Below are 7,642 nucleotides of genomic sequence, written 5' to 3' on the forward strand. Positions count from 1 at the left end.
ACCTTAGAAGAGCGCATGGCAATTTCATTACATTTAAAAGTAGATAACAACTCGCGGAAAACAGCTACTTCCGGAATTTAACTCGAAGACGCGGTCGAGCCCCACGTAGATTTAACTGTCTCATATGGTGCGAATGACAAACAAGGCCTACATGAAAGTTTGTATCATTTAAAATCTTCACATGTTACTTATGTTGTCCCAGTTGACCAGAACAGTGTGACCTACAGGAAAACCTATTTTTGTTGGCACGATTTAAGGGGTCGTTTTGATTACCTCGTGTCTGGCTCCAAGGCCGAGATTGTTGGAATGTTCTTTCCACTACATCTAATTCGGACAGGATTGGTTGGCTCTTTCCAGATAATTTGGAAGAGCATAGATATGACTTGTTTCCGGTCTGTTGACAGTTGTGGACCACAGTCCTTTATTGCCTTCTTTTTTACCGTGAACTCGGTCTGGATAGCCGCCCGATCGCCTGATGCGCTTGACCAAACCAGAAAAGTCAATGAACGTGCGAGCAAGTTGCTCTACTGATCACTGTCGCGTACAAGCAGGTCAAAAAAGTGATACTAAGAATGCAACTTATCTGTCAAGGGCGAATGAAGAACAACCAATGAAATCTGTCTGAACGAAAAACGGTTATTAAATTGGCAGTTAGGTAGTCCCGTTACGTTCGGAGCTGGTTCTTCTAATATTGACGAATCGCATAAACTTTAGGGCAGTAACTCCGTGTCTTACTATGAGGATTGATGTGCAAACACAAACCATGGGAATTCAGTTGCGTCTAAAACGACAGTTGACTGAGTGACTGAATTGGATGTGCCGTGACTCTCAGTAGAGGAAACATCATAAACGAGAGATTCAGCTGGATTTCAGGTGTTTCCTGCAAAAAGTTAACTGGTATGAAATATACCTCCGTGAGGAATATATCATGGGGTCGTTTAACTAAGAGCTAAACTCCAATTCAGTCCTATCTCCTTTCAGTTAGCGGTCTCACAAGAACAACTGTATTGGAATGGGAGAATAAATACTCAGGCAAGCGTTTTGTGAATGTTAGCTCATCACACAGAACATAAGCTTGACGGGAACTTAGGTATGTGCCCCAAGAAGGGCAAGACCTATCGTGGGCTGTCGAAGCGCTTTCAGCAAACTTATGAGTAGTGTGTTACGTCTAGATAGACCCATTTTTCTTGTTGTTCGTTCTCGCTCTTTGAGCCTAGCCGTTGCTCAGATAGTGGACGCAGGTGGTTTTGTTCATTGGCTGATTGGATCTAACGAGGATTCACTGTCTGGCTACACGTCCTGTCCTGTTTATGCGTGATACTCACTTTTGACTGGCTCCAGTAAGTGCGGAACTCCGGCCCAGCGCTTCCATCCCTTTGGTGTGGTTTCACCGGAACGATTAATCCACAATGGGAGTAGAACTGCTCAAAAAAGACTGATGTGAATGCGAACCAAGCAAAATTTTGAACAGAAAGATATATAATATATTTTTTCGGCCTGTGTTCTACCTGAAGAAATTGGAAACCTCAAGTTCATTTCTTGTCCAGCGATAGAAGACTACACACTGGGTCGCTGAAAACTCCTCGACAACCCACCACCGGTTTCGCCCTTCTTGCAGCTCATCACGTGGGTGCATTCCCAGAGTTTTCGTCAACCTTATGCTCTAGTGAACCCAACTTGCACAGATTTTGACAAATACTCTCTCTTTCAGACAAATTTGGTTATGACATGAGACTCAACTGAAGCCAGATGAATCTCTCGTTTATAGTGGTCTACTCCAATTGAATATGGTGCACCAGGTCGCCCCATGGTTCAGTTGGTACGATATTCGTAGTATCGTAATGATATCTACCGGTAACATACTACTCATAAAGTTGCTGAAATCTCTTCAACAGCCCACGACCGGTTTCGCCTTTCTTGGGGCTCATCAGGTAGGCGCAGGCCCCGAGTTTCCCCCAACCTTACGTTGTACTTACTGGTTTAGTTCGAACAATAATTAATTCATTGCACCATTTGGCAGGCTTGCGAATCGCCAGTACGTTACATCGCGACGAGCCGCTGGCAAGGTGACTATTCGAATCCATGTCTCTTCCCTCTCAGCATTTTTTCCACTTCCTTTCACTGAAAGACACCTCTCATAATTCCTTTGAAAGCTCTACAAGTATCAACAGAGTGTACCATTTTTTCTAAGCTTTGGGTCAAGCTGTTTCGAGCTTGCTTGCCTTTTTACTCAAGAAAGCGACAGAAGTTCGATCAAAAGCAATCCTGATTCATCTTATTCCGTAGGATTGAAAGGCTAAACAGATTTTTACACCAGTAAAACTACTACATTACGGTGGAGCAAATGGCGGTTATCGAAACCAGGCAAAGCTTCTGCAAAGTCTTAAAATGCCTGTGGATGGGCACATGTAACGGGATTGGAATGACTACAGAAACAAATATTCTTAGCATAAAGAAATTAGCTAGACTCCGTGGTAATACACTTATTTGTCTGGTTTTAACAGAAGGTTCAATCGAATCCCAGCTGATAAATTTCTTACAATGTCGATTCAAGTAGAACATAAGTTTGGGGGAAACTCGCAGACTGCACCTAGCCGAGGCGCCCCAAGATGGGCGAAACCTGTCGTGAGCTCCCAAAGAGTGCTCAGCAAACTTGTACGTTTAATCTTTTTGACGTATCCAGATTATTTGACTTGTTTGATGTTCCGGAAACAAGTTACGGGCTCAATCTGTTCAACTATTACAAACCGAATTTGGTTCGTGGTAAGTCTCCGGTCTGATAAGAATCTCCTTCAAGTGCACAATAACTTTACTCTGCTCGCATTTCCCAGAGATTCCAATAAAAGGCCAATGAAATTTGGGTGTACTGAAGTTCGAAATCAGTAGTGTGTTGAATGCGTAGTGGGCTTTTAACTTGGTCTCAGTTGACTTAATTTCTTGCTGGTAATGTCCGAGAGGTGAGAAGTACTGTAACAAGTAGCTTGTTTAGCTTAAACGTATGATCAACAACTAAAGAGTTTTAATTGCTACTATTGAATAGAGGTCATTTTAAGGGCATCCAATCTGCGTGTTAAGTAAGGTTCATTTGTAGGTACCATGGTTGAAGAGCTCCCCAGGAGTGTGAGGACCCTTTGAACGTTTCGTTAAGCAAAGTGAGGCTGGTAAGAGCTGTTCACTTTGTCCATTCAATCTCGCGATCAATGAGACAGCGGAGCGAACGAATCCTTCAAAACCCTGGTGTTCCAGTAGATGTCGATAAAAAACTTGTCAACTGAGAAGGTGCAGACGACACCGTTCTCGTCTTTAGATGAACTAACCTGAATCAAGTAGAACATAAGACTGACGAAAACCCGGGGACTGCGCCTACCTGATGAGCCCGAAGAAGGGCGAAACCGGTCGTGGGCTGTCGAGGAATCTTCAACAACCTTATGAGTAGTGCATCACAACTATATATCCCGAATCATCTTTTCGTCGGGCATGCGCTTTAGACCTCCAAATTGTAAGGTCTTGCTCCTCGGCATGCGATTGCGGAACATGCCGCCCATAATCCATAGAAGGGTACTTTAGGTTGTGGTGCGTTTTACGTATCTTGGAAGTTGTATTGATCCTGATTGCAATGTGACAGATGAGGTCAATGCATTAATCTGAAAGTCCCGTGTCGTGTTTGCTAATTTGAGGACCTATGACGTTAAAGCGTATATCCCTGAGTCTCAAGCAACGTGTGTATCAGGCTACAGTACGGGCTGCTTTGTTGCTATGCTACGTGGCCTGCTGGAACAACCCAAATGGGATGTCTTCAGGTGTTCGACAATCGTTCTCTCAGGACCATACCTTATGTGTGCTGGTGTCGGCGAATCCTTAACAAGGCAATGGAGACTTTCATTTAAGAATGTGTCCAGCACCAGAAGTTTCGTTTGTGTTGCGCATTCCGAACCATCTTCTGCCAAAGATGGTGCTGTTTCCACCCCCTTTTGGGATGGGGGTAGCAGAGAGGTGACCAACCCTTGAACTGGCAGAGGGGTGTGAAAGAGATTACTAAAGTCTGAGTGCTGTCGGCGCCACTCGCCTTCTGAGATGGAGACCGCAAGATCCCCACTGTATCTGGCTGGAGACGCTGCAGAATACGTCTGCTTATCGATGTCAGTGGCAATTCTGCTTCCAGTTTCCCAAATGTTCAAATGAGTGCATGGAGGCGTAGAAATCTCGAAATAATTGTAGTAAGCTAACACTGAGTCCCTTCCCCATCCACTTTCCTACTTTTATTGATTATATATTGACGTTCATGTCCGTGATAAAGTTTAGTTAGCCGTTATCGATTGGCTTGAGGTTAAAGGGCGAACTTTGAGCGATGATCATCCGGTCTTTGCAAAACAAGCTGGGTTATCGACCAGACACATTGAGCACGCGGATCAACGTTGACAAAGCCTGAGAAAGACTCGATTATCCACAAGAGTTCTGAGAAAAAGGGGAAAGCAATGAAATGTGGCTGTTGTTCTGTCGCGGACTAAACAAGACAATACACAAAGCACTTACTCATCCGAACAGAGAGGCACGGATCATCAGTTTTTAAAAACAAGATGCATATGATAGTTATACTTTTCTTGCTCAATAGCCTGTAACCGTTTATTTAGTGTCCTAATAAAGAGCCCCGCGTCGAAGGGCTTTCTTCCTTTTACCAATATTCCGATATATTGCCAGTGTGTGCGTCGTTTATGAAACATCAGGTTTCAGGTTTTGGAACGGACTCCATCCACGTTTTGGGGCTTTTAGGTACTGGGAGTGTACAAGCCAGAGCCGAGATGTCTGGGGGCCCGAATATTCCCAGGAATTCTTTGCGTCGGGAGGCACTGAAACGAAACCCGAGAACAAACATTTCGATTGAATACAAAACGAAGTACTGCAAAGACGGAAAGTTATTGGGTTTTTTTTAGTAGAAAAAGAACAAAGAACTCTTCGCAATCAGGAAAAACACGTGACTTTCGGAATCAATGCCAGCTCGTTTGCATACTAATTCAGAAGACGCCGTACTCTCGTCCTGTGAATTTTTCTGACGAATAGGGTTAATCCTAATGCACTGGTGACCGTTCGACACACTATAGAGTAATTTCGCCAAAATGTCAACAAACCTTAGTGTAAACTTTGTGGCGCCTTCACACGCACAGAGGTTTGAAAAACAGTTCGAAATTGGCACGCAGAAAGTACTAAGGTGGCGAGTATCCAAGTCGGACATGGGTTACCGGATGTGATCGACTGGCTTCAATTGTTTATCTAACTGGGTAGGTGTACTCCAGCCGTTCGATATTTTTCGGTGACATTTTGTTGCAAAATTCATTTGGAACGAGGTGAGTATAGGCAAAATTAATACTTGGTTTGGCAGATGTGCGCACAAATTTAGTGTCGTAGCAAGAGAGAAGTTTGATTGAAATCGATGGAGGGTATCAATGTTCCGAACTCAAAACGAAGCTGCTAGTTATCTGTAGGCATATTTTGACCAGTCCTTCCATACTACATAAAAAGATTGGAAATCGGAAAGAATAAGCTTTGAAAATTGTACGGAAATCGTCACAAATCCCTCCGCTTCATGAGCTTACCATATATCGGGCGGCTCAACTGAAACTTGGATGGCCTTCAAGCTACACATTTGGAAGAGGGATGTCAGAAACGATAAATTCACTTGAATTCCAATTAGACTTGATATTAGGTTTTTTATTGATTGTATAACTTCATCGGAATGTCTTAAATGCTTTTCGAGCTTTCATTGGATTGTGAATTTGAGTACGTGCTTAGATCCAAAGCCAGTTTTTTCTTCTGAAATCATTTATTGTTGGTAGATACTCTTCCATTAGAGCGAAGGTTGGCGGTCCGAAATGTGTGAATAGTCGCGGGTTTTCCCGCTGAGCTGTAAAGTTTGTTTGTAAACATGTTGCCGCATTATAAGAGCTTTGTGTAGAGAGGAGATACGGCAGATTTGATTACAAGACGGTGAGCTCAAGGTCACCTGAACATCGACCAATCAGAGTTGAAACATTCACCGCCCGGGCAGCCAATCAAAATAGAGGTTGAGTCTCATCCAGTAGACTGTATGGAAAGACAGACTTAACGCTAGTCAACAAACCCAGTGGCGCCTCACATCGCTGTGCAACATAGTGGCTCAATGAGGATGCCAAATTAACTAGTAACCAGACCTTTTCTATTGATTAATCCGACTCAAAATGATTTAAATGGCCGGACTTTAGTCCGCACGCACCAGAAATAATATTGCCACACACGATCAAAAGAACATGATGGTGAACACTTATATACGTGCAGAAGAATCAGGAATTTAAACAACAACGAACAGTCATGGTTGGGGTTGGAAACACTAATAGGGACTCCACTGACTGGAGTGTAGGGCTGTAAACAAGCCCAAAGTAGCAGTGTCAGGCAGTAAAGTGATTGAGTCCTAAGCTGAATGCAAGAACGCAAAAGGGCGGAGAAATTACAAGGATGTACGGAACGGGCCTGTGTACGCCTGAAAGTGGAAAATAAAACCGTGCGCAAAGTAATAACGACATACGGGTGCAATCTATGTCTGCCTTTTCCATCCGGAGGATGCCTTTCTCCTTACGAGATTTCTGTATATAACGCTCTCTAACACTGAGGCCTACTGGGTTTTAGCTCTACAGCAGTGTTAGAAATAACTTCTCGCAACCACTGGCCCAAATGACATGAGCTAGCTAGATGTTTTGGCATACGTCCAACTGGCGGGGACTGGCGGGTTACAACCAACTACACCGTCTACTTACGATTGGGCGCCGCCTCTTTTCGTCTACCCCTCGGTCTTGTCTCTGGGTTTAAATTTTTAACGAGTTGTACACGTGGCTGAGCGCAAACCGCTAGTGGAATTACCCATCCCATTTTGTTCTGGGTTTACACGGCAAACCCATTTGCCGCAGTCATATACGGTGTCAGTTACTCTACAGCGTGTCTCATAATAAACGCAAAATTTGATTGGGTGAGTATGCTTAGTTAATTAGAGAAAGGATAACAAAATTTTTCATTATTAGTAGTCACATAGATGTTTCGTATGCAATTGTTTGAACTTTTGTCTACGATGAATGTCAGTATGCGCACTGAAAATGTGAAACTTCACTATTCCCTTGGTGAAAGCGCCACCGCTGCACCTCGTGGTTACAAAACCAAACATGGTGTCATCAAAGACCCTTTCACCGCGTCGACCATCATAGGCATAATTGCAGAATTTGAGTCCAGTGGATATGTATTGGATTTTCCTGGCAAAGGGGAAAGTCTCTGAGTGATGAAAGAGTGCCCACTGTACAGAATGCCGTCGAGCAATTTCAGTCCCAGAGCACCATGGCATCTCCGACAATAACTCAGGTGTCTCAGTTGACCGGCATTCCCCGCGCCAACGTGCATCGCATAATGAGACGCCATTATCATCTCTATCCGTATCAGTTCACTTCATTACAAAACATCACGGAAGAAGACAAGGAGCAACGTGTCACGTTCGCCAACTGGCTGCTGAACAATGAAAAAGTCGTCTCCAAAATCTTATGGAGCGATGAAGCAAATTTTTCTGTGGATGGCATAACCAACAAGCACAATTGCGTGATATGGTCCCGTGAAGCTCCTCACGAGTACC

Source organism: Opisthorchis viverrini, assembly GCF_000715545.1.
Source record: "Opisthorchis viverrini unplaced genomic scaffold opera_v5_326, whole genome shotgun sequence".
NCBI lineage: Eukaryota > Metazoa > Platyhelminthes > Trematoda > Opisthorchiida > Opisthorchiidae > Opisthorchis > Opisthorchis viverrini.